Here is a 22,430-nt window from a genome sequence, read left to right on the forward strand (position 1 = left end):
TAAGTTTGTGCTTAAGGGATTTAAAGCATGAATGTCATTGTGCCACTAACCCAGGGCCTCGGTCTCTTCCCCTCCTGCAATTCCCTACACAAAAATTAGCCAACCAAATCACCAAGTTAAAATGCTTATTGGCCATCAAATCCTGCAGGCGTTGGAGCATGGATGCCACCTTGGCTTCTCCTTCCTGCCCTGACTCAGATCCCTCTCAGGACACTGTCCTGAATTGGATTCTGCTGCTCACAGCCCCATGGAGTAGTATCCAAATTCTTTGTGGGGCCCCACTGAAACTCAGGGGGCTGTTAACAGAGTAGACACTAAAACTGAAAATTTTAAATTTGAAAAATAAAAGGAAAAGCTGGAAGTGGCACAAGTAGGAAGACAGGGAAATCAGGTCCCTTGCCTCCTGCAGAGATCACCTAGACAATCTGTGGCTACTGATACATGCAAGAAGAGAATTCTGTCATCTCACACTGAGCTTGGGATGAGTTGGGTAGATTTTTGCTCAGAAATTCTGTGGAAGACCACACTAATAATAAAAGCCCAGGTAGAGATGCAACTTCCTCTACAGTTAAAACAAACAAACAAAAAAATCAACCTCGCTGCTAAGCCTTAAAGCTTCTTGAGAAAAGAAGAGCTTTCATTGATCCCATGTCTATTACAAGAATGTCTGTTCAGCCTTAATCTTTTAAACACACCTATGCAAACAATAGAGATTCACTCCAGCAGTGCTATCCTTTGGCAAAAAATTCTGAGAACCAGAAGACCCAAAACATAGGTTTAATTGGCAAAGAGAAAGGAAAATAAAATTAAGAGAGGTGAAATGCTTAAAAAAATGAGGGGATGAAACCAGAGGGTGAAATTAGTGTACAAACCTGATGAATAAATACTTTCCTATGAACCAAAGGATACAAAGTTAATGGGACATTTTCTTTTGTAAAAATTCTTATGGGTATCTAAGCAAGCAGGAGCTGCTTTGCTCCTTGGCTTTACACAAGGCAACCATCAGCTCTGTGGGAGCTCAAACACCCAAGCGCTGCTCTGCAGCTCCATCACTGCTGACTTGCTGGGGGAGAGAAGCCATCTCCTTGTCATGGTAGCCACTTCTCTGCTTGTAAAGGAAACAGATGGATTTTTTTCTGGACACTCCAACAGCTACAATTCCACAGACAACTCTGAAAGTTGCTGCCATCCCACTCCGTGGCATATTGTTTCAGATTTCTCTCTCTCTTCTTTTTGTCTTGATGTAAACTCTCTACACTCAGCTCTACTAAATCCTATCTTCTTTTGAACTCATAGACATTAATAAAAACCAGAAGTACTTCCAGAGACGTAGGTGGAATTACACCGGGATAAAACTGGCAGAGGAGCAGAAGGAGAGGAATGAGTTTTTCATTTAATAAAAGCAGAAACTGTCATGAGTTTTACTGTATTTTGGCACAGTTCCCAAGAAAACAACATTCTTACTGTACAAAAACTTTCTTAAGAGCTCAGAATTTGAACTTATATCTCTTTCTATAGTTAATGTGTCACATTTACATTTTCTTTAATAATATTTAACAATAGAGAAAATGAGCATACTTTGATTCCATTATGTTCATCTTCAAAGCACATTGAAGTGGCCAAGCTAGAGAGCAACAGAAGCAAATTTTAAATTCAAACATGGACTGTCAATATTAAATTTGGGGTTTGGAACTTTTTAGATAACTTTATCTAAGTCATCCCCATGGGGAAAAGAAGTAAGCAATACCTAATTTTTGTAAGATCCTAAATAAGGCATTGCAACCTGGATGTGTTGGGAATGTCTGGTAAAAGATGAAACTCATAGTTCATTTAAAGCAACAAGAACAGTTAAAAATAGTTGTCTTTACTTGAAAAGACTTTACAAACAGAAGGAAGCAATGCTTAGAAAACAAGTTATTCATTTGGGAAGCTCCTCTGAGCTCTGTTTAATAGGAATCCAAACTAATTTCCAAATATCATTTAGCTAGTCTTTGATGTGGTATATCACATATTTATCAATGTAACAACAATTAATTAAGTTTCTGATGTAGGCATTACTATTTCTTTCCAGTCTGGAAACAGCATAATATTTTCTCCCCCCTTCCAGTTTTCAAGTCTTTTTTCTTTCCTTTTTGCCTAAAGACAAATTTGTATCTACCACATTCTCTCTTTATTCATCTGCTGCAAACTTGTGGCCTCTCTAAGGAAACATCAAGTTGTGTTCCTTGGTACTTCAGATTTGATTATTGACTCTGTTACATGTAGAACTGTCTCCCACAGCTCACATATATCAGGACATGACCAAAACATACGGCAAGAGTCTCCCACGTGCCCATTACAGACCCTGCATTCATTTTATTATCTTGCTCCCAGCTGATGTGATCTCCCTCATGGCTGATGCCTCCAGTGCAAGAGCTTGAACAGGATAACTTAAAAATTGCATCTTGCACTGCTTTTTAATTCATCCTCCCAGCCTTAAACCAGCTAATTTCTGGAAGACTTTGCTGCTTAACTGCTTGCTGCTTCAAACACTGGGTAGGCAAAGTAGAAACATAGGTATGCTCTGGAAACAGCAGCTCTATGGTGGGAAACAAGTGTGTTCTAATATAGTACATAACCTCTCAATATTTGAGACCAGCTCTTTTACTCAGACTGCAATTGTCGTCATTGGCTTCAATGCAGTTCCTCACACGGCTGTAAGTGTTTAGAAAGTGCCTCCAAATCTGCCCTGTACAGATGAGATTTATTTTGTGCTGTAAATAAACCAATGTGTTCAGCACAAAATTAACAAGAGGGGAAAAAAGCCCCCTAAATTATATCAAAGAACTGCTTAAGGATGATCTTAGGAAGGGAACACAGAAGACAGAAAATCAGGAGACATTACAGACTCCAAGAGTTGCAAGGGAAGACAAGAGCAGCTTCAGAATTAGTGAGGGTTGGGGCAAGGGCACTGGAGGATACCCCATTCCATGAGTCTCAATGACCATGCCCATGGATGCTCTTATGAACGTGGCAGGTCACAGTGTCACAGAGCCCAGTGAGAACGGTGTGCTGGCACAGACTCTCCCAGGTTAGAAAAAAGCATAGCCAGAATAGGTGAGCTACAAGCAAAATAGCAACCTGCTACTATTACCTGATTGTGGTCTTCATTCCCACTGTGAAAACCTGGGCTTTGGTCACACAGTCACTGCAGCCACAAGAAATGGCATGCATGTAATTTAAAGCATTTAAGCTGTTAACCATTGTTCGAATTTTGGATTATGCTTGCTATAGTTTGCTAGATATACAGACCACATACTGTGTTTCTGCTTCGTGACTGAATGTTCATTTAAATCAGGTTCTGAGAATATTCTTGTTGAATTAGAATTTGTGTTTCACCAACGTTTTCCAGCCTTTTTCTAAAATTTCTGCTTTCTGTAAGTAGATAAATTTATTACAGTGTTTATAAATTTACATAAACACAGTGCAAATTCAGTCAAAGCAAATGAGTTTCAAAATTGCACTGGAAACTGAAACATTTTGCAGTATTCATCCCTCCCTACTTGGGAGGCAGCCAGATCTCAAGAGGTTACCAGCTCAACTCAGTAAAACCAAAGATGTTCAGACCAGCACCCAGCTTGCTGGGCAGTCCTCTGGACAGAACCCCTTCGCCTCTGGGACTGAACTCATCACTGCTTTTAAGGATTTCTTTTGCAGCTGCTTTAGTGACAACATCCTGAGGAAGCATTTGGTACCAAGGCCCATGCTGGGTTTATTTTTCAGGCCTTTTTCCTGTTCTCTCAGGTTGTGCCTCTTCTTTCTGGAATCTCCAAGTTATAGAAACCTACAGGAGCTCTACCTTCCCTTACCTTCAATTCTCCCTGCCCTGCTCGTTTTTCCTACCATTTGAGTCTAAGTCTCTTCCTAACAGACCCATTTCCACAAGGTGAGATATGGAGAATAATGCAGGAAAGGAGGTAAAGAAATCCTTTTTCACGCCATGTGATTTATTACAAAGAGAACTCTGCACCCTTCCCTTCAGCTTTGTGAGGCTGCGTTGGTTCATTGGATCAGCACCAGGTGAATCTCCAGATAATCTCCACACACAAAGCCGGGGAGTTCCAACCCACAAATGGCACTACCAACAGGGTTAGGATTTGAAATTGAAAAGGTACTGGGGAAGGGGGAGCACTCCCCTTTTTTCCCCCCCTCTCAGGCCCATTGCAGTGAGAGTGGAGACAGAGGGTAATTGGTCTCTCTTGCTGCCCTTCCTCGAAGGCAGAGCTGTAGCAGGGACTGCCATGAGGCTGCAGCGGCACGGAGGAGGAGCAGGTGTGTGGCAGGAGGGAGCAAAGACAAGGGCAACACGCAGAAGACTTGCTTCTTTTCATAAATATCATTTCAAAACTAATATATTCACGGCATTTTACAAATCAACTCCACACCTGCCAGGGAAGTCAGGTCTTCATTAGTGTGCATATCACCATTTGGGTGCTTGGGGTTTGAGATTTATGCATTTGCCTATTATTCATTAAAATAGATTCATTCAAGCCCACATATTCTAAAGCAATTAGGTAGCAAGACATCCTAATGCTCCAGCTACAGAGAACCCCTGCTCTAAAAACTCTCTCCTCCTCCTCGGCTTTCTGCATTTTTAATTTAGAGCTCTGGAAACCTTCACAAAGGCTATTTAACAGAACCACTGCAGTGTGCTCCAGGCAGAGCGGGCTGGCCATGCAGAGACCAGCATTAGCTCCCAGAGACCACATGGTGGAGTAGATGTTTGCAGAATGAGCACTGCCTCCTGTACTGGCATAATTTTAAATCGTACATGACGGTTAAAGATGTGTTTCTCCATTTTCTGTGTAAACAATGTTAAATAAGAATAAACACAAAGGGATATTTTCTCCTTCTGATGAATACAAGCATTTCTCAGGGCTGGTAATAGGTGTCACAGGCGTACACACCAAGGGAGACACGCATTCCCTCCTGACATGGGCACACTCTGATCTTCAGGATATATCTCAATTCTTGTATTAACTCTCCCTACACACCCCAGGTCCTCAGTGATGCCAGAAGGATTCCTGGGCACAAAGCAGCACGCTGGAAATAAAACCCCATCCTGCAGATAGGAGAACTCCACCCTGTGAGTGTGCCTGGGGTGTCAGAGGGTAAGATCCCCTCACTAGTGCAGCTGACCCCTGCATCTATGACAGGACTCACCCCCTCTCTGCATATTTTCATATCTGCATTGTGCCCAGCCCAATTTTCAGTGGGACAGGGTTTCCAGCACCTCCCCTGGGATGCAAGCACAGTTTAGCAAAGCTCTCCCACAGGAAGAGCCTGTCCCCATGTGTGCATCTCTCCAAATGAACCCTGCGGGAGCAGGTCCCATCTGTCCTGCCCCAGGAAAGCTTTCTCAGACTCCCGCTCCCAGCTGGATCTGAGTCACTGCCACGCCAATCTTGGGCTCTCAGGTATTTTAAACAAGTTACTGGTAACACCTACAGTGCTTCCATTTTAAAGCCTGATTCATTGTTTGGCCTTTTCAAAACCAAACACATCACTGACTTAATGACACAGGAGACAGGGGTTTTTTTCCAACTTTTGGATCCCAAAATATTTCCACTGTAGGCCCTTCAGAAGTCTCACATATGTAGCCTATAATGCAGTATTATATAAACTTTCTTTTCTGATGCGGTCCAAAAGCCACCTGCTCATGGATCACAAGCTGCAAACCACTGAGAAAGAGAATTTTATCATGTGCCTAATTTACTGGACTCCCACCCTGTCAACAAGTCAAACTCCTCTAGGCCCTCCTGCCCAATCTACTTGACACTTCCCCACAATGCTCTAATTCTGTTTCCTAACAAATGTTTCCCTTCAGATAAGCAACCCTTTTTTAAACCATTTGTATTTTTTTTTGGTCTGTCTATATTCCTGGAGGGCAGGTTGGGTGGAAATAAGTGTTTCATCATCACAGTGTTCACAGAAAGCAGCTACTACACATGTAAGTGTTTCTGAAGACGTGGCTCCTCTTGAATTATGCTTTTGTTCCCACTTCTGTCCTGCCTCAGACTGTGCACATAGTCAGACACACAGCCCATCTGAAAATAATTAGTGGATACTTCAGCTGTTGTAGGATGATATTCCTGCATATTACAACATATTTCCCATACTGCCTGGCACACAAATCTGGAATTCTGCTCATGTTTATGAAAGAGGAAAGACACATCATGTTCCCTCTGTAGACCAGCATTATAGGAACACCCCCAAAAAAATGGTTCAGCTCTTACTACCAGACCCATTACACACAGAGAGTTGCACTCAAAGGAGCCACCCTTAACGTCACAATGCTGAGCTCTTAAAAGTTTGGATGCACAGGTACACACAGCCTTCCTTCAGCCCTGTGCTTGTCATTATTGTGACACAGCCTTTAACTGCAGGAGCACGGGGTGCTTTTCCACAGACTCTCTTTATTCTGTGCACAGGACCTGCACTGTTCATTAATGAGTGGACTATTCAATATTTTGGCTTTTCCTTATTGTTCAGTATGCAATGCTAGGCTCCTTCTTACTCAAAGCCTGCTCCAAGGACAGAGCTATTCAGTTCTTCGTGGCTTTTCTAAAGTGCTCAGCACTGCAGGAGACAACTGCTTTATGAGCACTGATGGACTAATTTTCCCAACAGAACTGGTACAAGAGGCGACCACATTGTCCTCAATTCATAAAAGAGCAATTGGGACAAAAATTGGCTTACATAAGAGACAGCCACTAATTTGAACCTTCTATCTGAGAGGCCTAGGACAGGGCTTTTGTTTAAGAGGACTTGGGTTTACATAGCATGTGACATGTCCAGCATCCAGCTCTGATTTGAGCTGAAGCTGATTGTACTCAAGGCTTCTCCAAATCTGACAAAAAATGGCAATGTGAGTGGACAGAATATTAGAAACATCCAAGTTTGTGGAATTAGAGCAGTCAGAGATTACTATAAAATGGTGAGACATTACTGGATCACAAATGAGTCTTGGGTGGGCTTCAGTTATACCCTAATTCAGCCATTTTTCTTGGTTTTATATCCTGATACTGCTGCATTCAGCTGTGTCTGAAAATCTGCTCTAATATGTGGTGTTTGGGGTCAGAACTGTACCTGATATTGCCTTTACTCTCCTGAATAAAATGAAATTATTACTTTGCTACGTTACAGCATACCAGACTATTTCCACTCAGGACATGCTGCACACACATCCTCATTAGGCCATGCCAGAACTCAGCCAGAAATCGTCTACCTCCATCATCACAAAGGCCTTTTCCTCTTGGATATCCTGGAGGAAGGGTTTGACCTGACACCAAAACTGCCAAGAAGGTGTGTGCTGGCACCCAGGGAAGCAGCACAGGACTGCCAAACTGTTGGCTGAACCCTAACAAGCAGAGTTTAACCAGAGCATGGCTGCAGACTCCCTTTTATAATGTTTGCTAACGGGCTCTGACACACTCAGGTATTTCTCACTCCCATACTGAACCAGAATATTAATTGTACTCCTGCATAGTCTTGCTCCATCTACAAATTATTCAGCTTGAAAATGACGTTTTGCATCTATAAGGACACATTTATCTTGGGTTGGTGGGAGGGAAGGCCCTTTTAACTGTCCCTGCACTCCCATACACACACTCTGCAAGCAGCCTACTGCTGCTCCATCAGATAGCATGTGTAAATGTCATCAGAAGTTAAAGGCAGGGACATGTCCATTAGCCAGACACTCCCTTTACCATAACTAATTTACAGCTGCATGCAAAGCCCTGAACAAAACCCCAGGTGCTGCAATACAGGAGGGGGGCAAGTGACACAATGGTTCACTTAGGGGGACATCATGAGGCTGCCATGTCATTGCCTCTTATTGAACCTAGGTCTAAACTGCAATGCCTCAGTTCTTCACTTGTAAAAATAATTATAAACTCTCCATGGTGTTTCAAGAGGAAATACATGAAGGAGTTTAAAGTATTTTGGTGCTACAATGATGGGAACACATTAGGTTCTACAGATGGAGATTAAGTGATTTATGGAATCAAGGAAAGGATTTCTGACAGACCCTGAATTTTGTTGAGGTTCATTTTCAACAAGATTGCACAAGTTTGTGCTTAACAAACAACCCTGCAATGCCTATAAGAGCATATAAGATAAGATAAGATACCCCAGTCCATTTTCTGAGAAACATTCTCTAAGTGTTTGGGTGGAGAAGAGGGATTGTGTAGGGTTGTGCTATTACATCAGAGAACATTTCCTCCTGTTTCTTCTACTCCCAACCCCCTGTAACTAAAGACATTTTCCTCTCAAATCTGTCTTTACTCTCATTTTAAATTTCAAGGTTATCTGGCCCACTGGGTGTGTTACATATTGCTGTCTAATTAAAGAGAGAAGATTAACCTTATTCTATTAGATTATTTTAACACCTGCCAGGTGACTACTCTGTGTTAGCAAAGGCACAATGTGGCCAAGCCAGTTTAAAAAAAAAAACCAAACCAACAACCAAAAAATCTAAACCCAAACAAAAAACCACATCAAAACCTTCATATTATTTCATCTTTGGAAAGTCCACCAGAAAGTGAGAATATTGCAAATGTTCTTCCCAGAATCACTACTATAACTACTAACAAACATTTCATAGCAGAAATAATACCAGTGTCTTGTTTGCTGCCTAACATTTCAGAAAATGGCAAAAAAGCTGTAAAGCCCTGATCTGTCTCTGATTGCAATCAATAAAATTCCCAGATGCTTTAGAAGGGAGTAAAATCAGGCTCAGATCTTTCCCAATCACTTGTTAATTTAAAGGGCAGAGTTTTTCCACCTGAGCTTCACTGTGTGATGTTGCCACAGCCCAAACAACACAGAGAATGAGGAACTATTTGACAGTGTGGTGGTCTCTGGTCCATTTCCAATTCCTACATCAAATCACTTAGGCTTGCAATTTTCCACTGTTTCCACAGCAGTTGGGCACACTGCACACCCCAGAGGGGAAGCTACGTGGCAAAGAGACATTTCTCATCATCCTCCATGACATCATCTCCTCTTCCTAACCCAAAGGCAAGAGTGAGGGAATTTGGTGCCATCCCATGGGACATGGGTCAGCTGTCTGATTTGGATGCTTGTTGGATGCAGAAGAATGGGAATGTAAAGCACTCCAAGTGTGGCTTCCATCAATCACTGCGACGCACCAGAGGAATGTGATTTGATAACAAGCCAAGCTGAAACTACACATTTTGGTTCCAGAGCACTGAAAGACCTCATTGCAATGAATAATGGTGCAATGATAGATTAGTTTGAGAATTCTGATGAGAATGTTAAAGCCGAAAAATTCAAACCTTTAGGGATTTGGAGCATTTTCTTCTTTTTTTTGGTATCTCTCTAAAATAGAACCAAATGGGGGTAAAATTTGTCAGAAAAATGTATTGTTATACTCTTTTCTGAGATGTATAGAAAAATGCAACAAAATTACTGAAGGCATGTAACAGCTGAAGAAAAGAGGTGAGGATGAAACACCAGGGCAAACTAAATCTTTTGGCAATTGTTATACAGAACGACCTGGAAAGAGTTCAGGTGGAAGCTGATCATGGAGTGATTTGGGTTGGAAGAGACCTTAAAGACCATTTAGTTCCAACCCCCTGTCAGGGGAAGGGATACCCCTCATTAGATCAGGTTCCTCAAAGCTCCATCCAGCCTGGCCTCGAGCACTTTCAGGGATGGGGCATCCACGGCTTTCAATCTCCACTGAAAAGGTTATGTAATGAAGTCAATTTTAATTAGGCAACAGAGAACTCAAATGAGAGGGAAAACCTCCCACATTATTACTTTTTATCCATGGAGATTTTCGTATCTCATCTGTAAAAAGCCCTAAGTAACCAACACAACACTGAAGTTAGCCCTGCTTTGAGAAGGGACTGAAGCCCTCCAGAGGGCTGCATTAAACACTCTTTCTTTGTAATTCTGTGAAAGTCTAAGGCACAGGGAAAGTTTCACTTGCTGCTCAAACCTCAGTGGACACCAGAGAACCCAGCTGTGGGACAGGCGACTTCACAGGCTCACAGAATTACTTATTTCTCTTTCTGCATATTTGCAGCCTCACACAGTTCAGCACCCTTGAGATAAAATCCTACAGCAAAAATGTACCATGAATGAGAACATATATGAATGGGAAGCGGAGGAGCAAACAAATTTCAATTTCAAGCTTTCATGGCTTAGCATAAACAAACATGAAACAATTCATCCTCAAAATATAACAGTGGGAGGGGGATACTGACAGTGTCCTCAAGACACACAGGGAGACTGAGAACTAGGGAGCCTGGAGCGAAGAGAACATTTCAAAAACTGTTTAAAGCCTTGGGAAAGTTCGAAGCAAAGATGGAACTTTCCTGATTCATTCAGTGGGTCTGCAAAAACAATTCTCTTCATCCACTGCCACCCCCCAGATTGTCAAAAAAAAAAAGCCAGCTCTGTCAAATGTTGTTTTCTTCTTAACAAAAATGAGCTTTTAAAACCTCTGTCAAAATTTGGAATGGGTGAATAGATTTTGGAAAAATAAGAACAGTCTAATAACTTTCTAGAGAAAGATGCAGAAATAGCTTCTAAAGAACTCACACTGAGCTAAGTCTCTTTATGAGCCTGCAAAGTCTATTTGAATTTTATATTTCCCCTCTTTTATTTTTCATAAATTCATCCTCTGCCTGCATCCAAGCTGATATGGGACTAAAAACACTCCTCTAAGATGGTGCCCCATTTCTATACCTTTTAGCAACAGAGTGCAGTGATCTTGCAGTGAATATGAAGTGATTAGGGAGATGGTTTGCTTCTGTTACAGGTTCTTGTAAACATTCATTTGAGCTGTAAATGGACAAAGGAAGAAAGTTCATCTTCCCAGTTTATCATCTATCCATTAGCTTGCTGTATCCCACACCGTATAAACATCATCAAACAATGATTAAGTGTGCAGGTTCTGGCTGTTTTAGCACTTGCACAATGTCATCCTCCTGACAGGGCTCAGAAATCAATCCCTCCAGTCATATTCTGCCCTGAAAAGTACTTCAGTATTTGGCAGGCAAGAAAGGAAACTATTCAGCAGAATTGTTACCAGCTTTGTTCAAGATGGGACTAGGATCTGAGTGCTGTGGCTTCCACTGTGCACACGTTTAGTTCTTTGATCTTGGTAGCCAGTGCTCCCACCTTTGAGTAGTTCAGAAGTTGGTTTTTTGCTGCCTTCTGACAGAAAAATGCAAGGCCCCGTGTTTGTAAGGCTCACAAAATGTGATTACTGGAAGTATGTAGGGAAAAGAGCAATTCCCTACCTTCAGAATCAAATGATTTCTCTACACTGGCCTGGCCTAAATGCCTGCCAACAAAGTTGTGGTATCTCTATCTGTAACTTACAAGGCAGAACTGATAAAATAAACCAAAATGGGTCACTCTGGCCATGCATGGACTTGAAAAAGAACATGGAGGTAAACAAATTTGAGGATGACAAAATTTAAGTGGTTCACCTGCAGTGGAAGCACATGAAAAGAATAGTTTCATGGCCAGGAAGAGATGGAAATTACTTTCTCCACTTTAAAAGGGAATTTATTGAAGCCTGGAAGACAAGAATAGAAGCAAAGAAAACAAAAGAAAACAAAACAGCCCAGAAGAGCTCTGAAAATCCAATCTCTCCCATCAGTCTCTGGAAAATGGATAACCTATGCGTGTTATGATTGAATTTCCCTGTTTCATCACCCTAGTGGAAGCATCTTGTATGAAACTCTGGTTTATGAATTGAGTTTTGAGAGGGACCTGGGAGAGCAGGAGTTTTACCAATCTAATCAGGATGTGACAAACACATGCATCAAAATGTTGCATTGTCAAGATCCAGAAGCCACTTAATTCCAGAAAGATTTTAAAGTTGAGAAAGCAGCTTTGGCAACAGGATTAGAAATGATGAGAAAGCAGATGAAAATCCAGATGGAGGAAGATAGCACAATTTTTTTTCCAAATCATCCTTCCAAAAATTAGGCCATGTCCCTACATGATTTCTTATTAACTTCTTATACAAACCTATGTTTTATTCAAATGAAGGACACAGTTGCCTTCTTCCATTTATTGCACCTTCTTCCTAAACATATGCTAATAATGAATGAAAGATACATGAACTGAGATAAATAACACCATAAAATCCTATAAACCCCACAGGTTAAAACACCACAAAAACATTCTGAGCAAAATATCCAACAAAGCTGATTAAATACAAGAATGCCATGCAAATGTCATTGCCACAGAGCAGAGAAACATTGGCTAATGCCAGTGCCACAGGACAGGAGGCAAGATCCACGAGATTGATTTGTGATGGCTCCTAAACAAAAGCAGGGCACAAAAAGAGCCCGTGATTATCAATAACATGAGATCAAATCAGAAAGCATGCACATTTAAGGGCGATGGCATCAAATGCTTCCTTCAAAAGAAAAAAGAACATCACAATCACTTTGTATTTGCCTGGTCTCAGCTTGCATTTCCTATCTAACTACTGAAGGTAGTTTCACAGGATAAGTACAGATTAGCGAAATATTCAAGGTGATTGAATGGATTAGCATTATTGTTTAGCACAATGCAAGGTGATAGGAAAATCCACAGAAAAGAAAGATCTGCTATCTGGACAGACACTTGAAATTATGCAGCACGCTGGTTGAATTCTTACATTTTTTGTAACATCATCAAGTGTCACAGTGGATGCCTGAAAACATTTCCAACCAAAGAGTGAGATTTAAAGCTGGGGATCTCGAGCAACAGGTGGAACAAGAATTCCTAAGTAAACTGCTATCTTGTTTGTCACACAAATAGAAAATCCATATGCTAGTGCCAGAGGCAAAAAGAACATGTTCTAACAAACAGCAAAAAAAACCCCAAACCCTGAAGAAACATTTTTCTGTAGGAAAGGGGTGGGAAAGAAAAAAAGAGATTAAATGCATCTAAAAAAGTCAAAATTACCTTTAGAGGAATTAACTGGAATTAACATGCCATCCCCATTATGCTGGCCATTGTAATCATGTCCAGCAGCTTGGGCTGCCCATTTTCCCCGCCCTCGTAGAGATCCACACTGTAGTTAACAGATGTACTGATGTGTTATGCTCCCCTCAGGCCCCAAGGATGCAATACCTGCTCAGACAGGCTGTTTCATGCTGTGACAGGGATATTTGGCTTATTTCTAGGTATCCAACGTTAATAGAGGTCAAACTGTGAACAAATCCATATAACCTGCGACTAGGGATGGAGATTTAGCATTCAGACATTGCAGTTCTACACAGTTTTCTTTGTTTCCAGAAGCAGAGACTTTGTACCTCAAGAGCTGAATCAAATCCCCTAAAATTCAGACATCTATGGTTTGCTTTTCAGGGAGTTTCTTGGAGCACTTCACAAGCATTAATGGAATGTCCTCCAATGGTTCAGTGAGGCAGGTGCACAGAATTAGTCTCACTTTGCAAATAAGACCGGGGAGCAGAGGGGGATTGAGTGAATCAGCCAAGATCATTCTGCACTTGCCTGACAGAGTCATAAATAGAAATCAGGATTACAAAAAGTAAATAAATCACCTCCCTCCCTGGAATAAGCAGCAAAATATTTGGTTAATTTTGAGTGCATGCATCCTTGCTGGGTTACAGCCAGGAAGGGAAACATCACTGTTCTGAGCAAGGTCACTCCCACAGCAAGTTCAGGCAAACCTTTAGCCATAAGTAAGGTGTGCAAACCCCATGTATCGTCACAAGAAATAAAATTGAATGTTTAAGATCCAAGATAGTGATAAGGATTTCGGGTATCTCAATAATAATAATTTATCGGAAGAGAACCCAATTCCAAATTTACCCCAGTTTTCTCACAGGTAATTATGGAGGCAGAACTCAACAGTAAATGACACAGATTGCCAGATTAGCAAAAGTACCTTCGGATATGAAAAAACAACTCATCCTAGGCTGGGACAGGCAAGTTTAGCCAAGCTAAGGAAAAATTAGTGTTGATACTCTCTCCAATACAGCAGAAGAGCTTTAAATGGCCTGTGTGGAAGGAAATAAATAAAGCCGAAGATCTCTGCTTGCCCAAAGCACAACAGAATGCCCCACTCCACAGAATGCAATATTCAAGCTTAACTGGAAAACTTACAACTATATTATTTGGGCTGAAAAGCCTGTTTACTTTTTACTTTCCCTGACAGTTTTGAAAAAATGACTACCAGATGGAGGTTCAGAGAAGATGTAAAACAGAAAAAAGGCCAATTAACAACTTCTTTATCCTTCAGAAAAATTCAAAACTGCTTTTTAGTAATGAACAATACCCAAGCACATCACTGAAAACTGAAAGGTGGCTTACCAGAGGTGATCAGCACAATAATTGGGACAATTCTCAAACAAAAAAAAAATCCTCTCTCTCCAAATTTGTGTTCACAGATCTTCTGACTTCCCCCCATCCCCTGAATTACAAGTCAGGACTTTAATTTGCCACCACAGGCCCTTTCTGCATTGGCACTAAACATTCTCTGCAGCCCTCACTGTGGCCACAGTGCTCAGCAAAGGAGGATCATTAACCTTTGAGACAAAATCTGACATCACAAAAACCTCTTTAGCCCTGTTTGTTTTTCTCCACTGTGCCGTGCTGCCTGAGCTCATGTTTGAGGGGATGACAGAAACTTTAGAAACTTTTAAACTTAAGAAATTAAAAGGAGTTCTACTCAGAGCAATAGACAGCCCTGGCCAAAATGCAATGTAGACACTACATAATGCTCGTGGGCAGAGATGGGGTGAAGGGTAATGATGCAAACACACTGTGACAAACGACAGCAAAAGAGTTGGATTCACATTACAGGGGGACAGGGCCAAGGGGGAAGATATAAAAGAGCAGTAGATCAGTAAACAAAATAAGAGCGTTGGTTTAGTCCTCTGTAGCAGTTCCCATGTTCTTGAACACTTCACTGCTTATAAACAATCAGACTGACCATTCATGTACGGAAACTGAGCCAGAATTAGATCCTAGATACCTACATCTGGTATTATTATACTTTCTTAGAAGAATAAATTAAAAAAAAATGTCCAGATGGCCTGATCCACAGTCAGTGTAAATTGGTACAACTGTTGACAATTGTATGCATGGATATCAGTGAATTTACGACAGCTGGAGAGCAGATCTCCTGACTCTTATTAAACAACTTAAGAAAGGCAGGATAAATCTCACTCTAACCCCAGCCCCAAGTTAACAGGGTTACAGAAATCTCTTCAAATGGTAGCTTAGCCCATTTACTGTGGATGATACAAATCCCTTTCTGGGAACGCCCCACTGACCACAGCCAGCTTTCTAAGCCACCAGTCCAGAACAGATGACTAATTTTTAGATGGCCAAGACTAAACAAAACCAATCCAACTTGCATGATTCAAAAATGTATTTAAAGTGTAGGTGGTATTATACCTACTAAGCAAAGTCCAGAATTTATAGGGCAAGATCTGACAACATGAAGACAATAATCCCCTAATCAGGTACACAAAATCCTTCAGGATTTTCAAAATACTAAAACCCCAAGGGAAATATTGTCCTCAACCAATTTCAAGTCAAGTTTTACAACCCAACGAGGTGCATAGTTTCTTCCACTGAGTTTTTACGAATGGAGCATCCAAACCTTTGAAATTCACTCATGGCTCATTTGTAGGCATCTCACTGTATCCCAGTGAGAGTGCATGAGAGGGATAATTGAAAATGGGACACATGGGCATCAAAACAAGCAAAATGACCCCCTCCTTTCTCTTTTTCTTTTTGTTCTGGTTCACGCTTCTAAATGAAATCCCAGGCTGCTTTCCAGCTGCTACTCAGAGCTGTCACAGAGGAGGAACATGTAGGGAGCACTAAACTGACTGACCTATTTCCATCCTTGGAGCTGCTGTATCTAAACCCTTCATTCTGAATTCTGCACACACACACGTGCACAGCAATTCCCCTGTTTACTCCCATGAGGAACTATTTCCAATGTCTAACCTCAGCTCCTAGAGGAGCTCTCTGCTTCTTCCTGAACAGCTGTTAACCCCATGGCCTCCGTGCCCCCCATAATTAGGTTAACTTCTGGGAGACTAGCCTTTGAGGAAGACAACAAAAGCTTTGGCTCACTGACCCATCTTTTCTTGCATCAGTTCTCTTCTCCATTGGATAATGATCTACATCCAAGAGATTTGTATACAAGGATCTTCTCATCTCTTTTAAAAATGCAAGCATGCAAAGCACCGCTGCAGAACGAATAAAAGAGCACATTAATAGGTGCAATTCATGCACACAGCAAAAGACCACTGAAAAAGAAACCAAGCTGCTTGTGCCTTCCTACAGCACCCAAATCATTGACATGGCAAAAGGTGTCCAAACCTGAGGGTTCTCAAATCCTCCTACCCTCTTTTACAGTTAAAAAAAAAAAGAAAAATAAAAGAGCTTTGTTACCCTATATGACTTCTGTGCTACTTATGTCACTTCCTAGGAAGAAGCAGCCACTGTCTTACTGATCTTGGCTGAAATTCAAACATACAGAAAAGTTAATTGGATGAAATGAAGCTTCCAAAGAAAAACTTTGTGTGAAAAGCTCTTCAACCAAAGATTCACATGCAATCCAAGGAGCCACAATATGGAGTGGCAACAGCCTTCTTAATGTTGTAGAGGAATGCATAATGCTTGGGAGGAAACTTTCCTTTGCTCTTTTTCTTCCAAAATGTGTCCTCCTTATCCTTTTCCCCTGCCCCACCTCCAATTTAAAGGTTTATAAAATAAGAAATGTAAAGAAAGTTAATGAAGGGAATATGGAACATTAAACCAAAGATTATTTTTTAATATGGCCACATTTTCGGCTCCTGGAAAAGGATAAAGTAAATGTTGTTTCATTTTTATTTCTTTTTATAACAGTACTCTGACAAAATTGAGTATAATTATTGCATCTGAAGCTTTGTATCATTCTTCCCAGAAGTCTTCTCTTTCTACTTAATTTGTACTGAAGGAAGCTCTGGTCAGCAGAGTGCCAAGTACTGCAAAACGCAGTTACCTTTTGGGGAGTAGAGCACACTCCTGGAGGGGATTTTTAGAAGTTATGTAGAACTGGGCCAGAAAACTAGACTTCCAGGAGCCCTGAAAACTGTGATGAACTTCAGAATATCCACATACTATGAAAACTCAGGGGAGACCTTCTTTTTATCTAAGCTGACTTTTTAACACAATGGACTATTTGATACGAACTAACTTCTACAGTCACTCCCATGAGGGAGGAAGAAGTTTGGTCTCCACCTGCAGTCCTCATGAGGTGACAGATTGCTATTTGCATTGGCAACTTGTTTCCCCGTTTGAAACGCTTACTTTCCTATTTGAAAGCCAAATATTTTTGCCATATCCTCCTCTGCTAAAGTTGCCATCGCCTGCCTTGCCCCTCTGACTGAAAATGTGCGTGATGGTGGTATCGGCTTCCTGCATTAAACAAAACTATCTCCTTTATCTTGTACTACAAGATATGTTTTCCAGACCTCAGGCAGAGATCTTTGCCTCTCTTTTTCACACCCCAATTCTAAACCTCCCAAAGCAGAGTCAGTGCAGCAAAGTTTATTTTCTAGTGGGGAGCCCAGGGTTATCCCAGTGGCCCAACCAAGCTCTTTCAGTATCTCAGAGTAGTCCTGAATGCTCAGGAGGGTGTCACAAAAATAAAAGGTATCTAATATTCACCCCACTCTGTATTTCCACATCAAATAGTGGCAAACACAGCAGTAGCAGTGGCACATCAGCCAGGTACAAGAAGCGAGTACACAAATCACCCCAACACAGACTAAAGAGCAAGGAGAGACAGAAGGCCCTTCTCCTCCTCAGCCATACTCAGAGCAGATTTCAGCTCTTACACTCTGGCTCTGCTCATGCCCAGAGTATCAAATGTCATTATGGTTCTGCTCCTCACAGTCATTCCCAACACTCTCTTGAACTCCATCTCCTCTCAAGTCAAGGATTGCCACAGAAATTCTCACTAATGGCAATCTTCTGTCATTTCCTACTGGAGCTCACACTTGGCGTGTGGGTGGCAGACATCAGGTCCTGTCTCCCACTCATAGGCTACCACATTCTTAATTTCTTGTTAGCAGGTTCTGTCCCATGACATGTTGCTGGAATAAAGGGGAATTAGGCACAAGCTGCCTTTAAAAATATGTCCCAGAGTAGCTGCAGTTCAGGTACTCAAATTAAAGCAAGTGTCATTGCTTGAAAGGTAATTGAAATGCCAAAATCAGTATGAGAATTTGTGCTAAGTCTTCTCTCAGGACTACACCAAGGCTCGTGATTCAATTAGGTATTACAGCACTAAAGCCAAACCTTCACTCCTAATCTCTGGGCAGAGGATTCAGTATTTCAGAGATAAGAAAAAAGCAAATGACAGCACTTTCTCCTGTTTAGGTCTATATTCTGAAGCTTTTTTAGGAGATTAGAAGCCTATGACTCCTACACACTGTAGTTACAGAGGTGTGTTATACAGGCAAATGCCCATTCAATTAAACCACGTCTGAAGATTTTTTTTTTTTCTTTCTTACCTAAATTCAGGATAAAGCGAGTTCTTAAAACAACCCAAAGGCTGTTCATCTTTTAGGACAACTAGAAAGCATCTCCAGTGCAGCCTTAAAACATGCAGCTGTTACATTCTTGTTACTTACAGATCTAATAATTTCTTGCTGAGACACCCAGGATCTTATTTGCTGTAGCATCAACTGCTTCCAGAAATACAACCTCATGTAGAACTGCCTCCATGTGCTGAAGAAGAGTTACAGAGCTAGTTCTAGAAACCTGACCTTACCAGAAAGCTGGATTTTGGATTCTTTTAATGGATAATCCACAGAAAAGTCCTATTTAGCAAACAACGCTTTAGACAAAGGGAACCATTTTAAATGATATATGTCAAATATTTCTGCCTTTTTCTTTTAACAAATAGCTCTAGAAACTCAGGATTCCATAGTGTTCTTGGGAGAATTGTAACAGTCTCAAGAGAAAATAGGAAAAAAAATTTAAGAGAGAGTACAGCAAGGCACAATTAATTGAGTCCTGCAGCTGAACACACTTCTCAAAATTCTGTTCCTCAAATTCTGCGTGTCCCGAGATGCCCCAGCCTGCCCCAAACCAGATCCTCAGCTAACAGGACAGAGGCAGCTGCTCTGGTCCCAGCACCTGTGTATTTATGCCTGCAGGCAACCCCTTGGGAAATTTTATTTGCAGCTGGTTTAGGCCCACTTGTCCTCAGTCTCACTCATGCAAAGGAACAAAATCCAGCGACAGGGGCTGTGGGAGATGTGAAACGCCAAAGAGGCCACCAAAACATGTGCACCTGAATGGAATAAAGCTTCAATCAGAAGAGGAAACCTCATTCATCTAAAAATCTGCTTGCCCCTCTATTTCATTTGCAACACAAATAGCTGCAGAGCCTTTCCATGGCACCAGTGAGGCGCTACACTCTAAATTCTGAAACCAAACATTTCAAGACTATTTCCCTGTCTGATCTGAGAGGTGCTATAGAAGGACCTGTAATATTAAAAGCTGCTAAACACTCTTCATCTGGACTCCAGAAGCCTTTGACATGTCTCAGGGTCAGCAACCTAAACTTCAGCACCTGAGGATCACAAACTGCTAATGAAAACCACAAGCCCCCAAAACCAGGGCAGACCTAAGGCCTTCCTCAAGAGTAGAACAGCAGGTAGAGCCAGGTACCCATGGACCATCCAGCTCCAGCAGGATGGAGTGAGAAAGGCACAGGATAATGGGAAAAGCACAGAGCTGATGTCCAGACTCCATCTTCCCTGAGGTGTTCTGAAAGTACTGGTTTAAGAGACAGAGACTGGGATAAAACAGAGCTCTTACTACCAACCAGTTATATTAAAATAATTCCAACCATGAAAACAACCACTTGGCGTTTTTTACTGTATTTTATCAGTTTATCATTGTCATTGGAAGTAATTCTAATTTGCAAGGTAACTTCTTGAGCTATACAGTATGATAAACACATATAGAGAGGGAAATTTAGGTGGTCACTATAGTTAAGATGACCAAAGACAAAATATTCTGTTCTTGACAGAACTCAGTACTAACTTTCACCTTCACCACTGGTCAAAGTCACACTGAGACCATTTAATAACTCAGTTTAACACAATTTATGTCTTCAGATATAGGAAAATACTTTATTGTGTCCAAGACTAGATAAAAAATATGTGGACTGTCTGAGAGATCCATTTTTAAAGAATGTGGCCACGTTCTTTTCTTTGTTCATGCCAGCACTCAGTCATGGCCTGCTTCCAACTTAAATAATTATTCCAAATTCCATGTATCAGCCTTTTATTTTACAGGTTAGAGATTTTATCTTTATAATAAAAAAAATTCTATTTTTCATGTTTGACCTTAAATAAGTGTTTGACCTTAAATGACTATAGTCTTTTAACTATGATTATGACTATAATGAACTTGTCACCAAGGAACAGGCAGGTACAAACTATTTCTGCTCATGCCAGCAATGGTCAAATGGCTAAAGCTGACTTTTCTTCTGCTTCTGCTAGCCTGGAACAACTACAGGGCTTACACAGCTTCAGCCCAACAGCTTCTGCTTAAGGCAGCAAGTGTTCAGGGAGGCGGCAGCAAGTGTTCAGGGAGGCATCAGCAAAGTTAAATGGATTTTTTGAGGAAGTACAACATTTCATTTTGTGATGTTTCTTCTTTATGCTATTAAGCTTACATGATACCAAACCACAAACCACTCTGCATTGCACAGTTGAAAGAAAAAGCCTCTAGCTTCCATTGATTCTAATGGAATTTGTCATTTAAAAGGAAGAAATTCTCTCCAGAACTCATAGAATACTTCAATTAGATGCAATGACTTAGTTTATATGCACTATGTCCAATTTTTTCAGTCAAAAAAATCCTTAATTCCAAGAAAGACCAAGAAGTCATTTGGTATATGGGCTTATTGCAAAAGACAATTATGAGCACTATACAATAGTTTGAAAATCACTTTTTCAATCAAGAAAGAGGTACTGTGATCATTTTTGCTGATCTACCACTCACATGAAGACCTCCTTTGAAGCCATTCCCATTCACAAAAAAATGTACCACCCCACCAAAAAAAAAAAAAAAAAAAAAAAACACCAAACCAATAAAAAACAGCAAGAAAACAAAATCCCAAACAGATGTTTTAAGAAAATATTTTTATTTCAAACAAAAACAGTCCATCAGGGAAAACACACCACATCCCCCTTAAGGACTTGAATCTTCCTTTCTTGAGCAGCTGTGTCAAGACATTCAGCTCTGTTATGCCCTCCCCAATTATAGTGAAAAGTAACCTTCCTGTTACTCCATGTTCTATGTTCCTTATGTATATACTGAGATCATAGACCAACGGGTCCCCACGTACCAGCCTCAGATTGTTCACCCCCTTGCCTGCTCTCTGCTAAACTAAACAAACTCAGCTTCAGGACTGCCTTGTCATATAACAGTTTTTCCAAAACTCTTCTTGTTGGTCTTCAGAACAGGTCAAACCTGTGCCAAACACGACTGTTTACACCTCAATGCACTTGTCTAACTGGCTTTTGGAAAGTTGAATTTCTGAACGTTCTGGGTAGTAAGTAATTATTCAAGATAGATCCAAGAAACACAGAGGAAAACTGAGGGATGAAATGGACTCAAACCCCCAGGATTCTAAGAAACAGAATATTTTCTCATACGTGAATCAGAAATGAAAATCTGAGGTAGATTCATTGCTCAAAATATTCTGCTTGCCTGATCAAGCAAGCTGTGATTGTCTCCTTCTCCAGCTTCAAGACAAAAAAAAACCCCCTCAGTTCTTGACTCTTGATTCTTCTAAGGCAACAGCCATTTTGACTTCCATGGGAATTTATGAATCCTCAGCTGTGTTGTTACTCTTAACAAGAGCTGACAGTTAAATGCATTTCATTAACAGAAACTAGAATAAGAATGACAAAACTTTAGCAGATCAGACCTGTAATTGAAAAGGTGACCAACATAAGGAGAAAGAACTGTCTGCCAGGATTGTGCTTGCCTTGCACTCACTGATAAGAGCGTTATCTCCTGCTTGTGACCTGTTGCTCTCTTATACGAGTTAGCACAGCATCAGCAAGATAGAGATGCCAAGAACAAACCCATGCCAGCATCAGCTCCCCCCTGCACATCAAGAGCAGGAGCAAAAGTAAACTCTACTGTTAGAAGTAAAAGCAAAGATTTTCCCAGCTGAAAATGTACAGAAGATTGGCAAGGGCACAGCAGAAAGTGAAGGAGGTTGACAGGCAGTTTGTTAATTGATTCTTTTCAGTCTTGGAAGAGCAGGCAGAAGATCCAAGGACAACTGCTGGGGTATAAAACTTGCTGGGAGTGCTTGCATGGGATATATATTCTCATTGTGCAGCTTC

General features: G+C 41.0%; 1 protein-coding gene across 2 annotated transcripts in view; it reads right to left on the minus strand.

Moving 5' to 3' along the window:
- Positions 1–22,430, minus strand: part of LOC125330262 (BEN domain-containing protein 5) — an 888,500-nt gene that overhangs the window by 148,888 nt on the left and 717,182 nt on the right. The window lies entirely within an intron of this gene.

The sequence above is a fragment of the Corvus hawaiiensis genome, chromosome 9 (genome assembly GCF_020740725.1).
Source record: "Corvus hawaiiensis isolate bCorHaw1 chromosome 9, bCorHaw1.pri.cur, whole genome shotgun sequence".
In the NCBI taxonomy this organism is placed as follows: domain Eukaryota; kingdom Metazoa; phylum Chordata; class Aves; order Passeriformes; family Corvidae; genus Corvus; species Corvus hawaiiensis.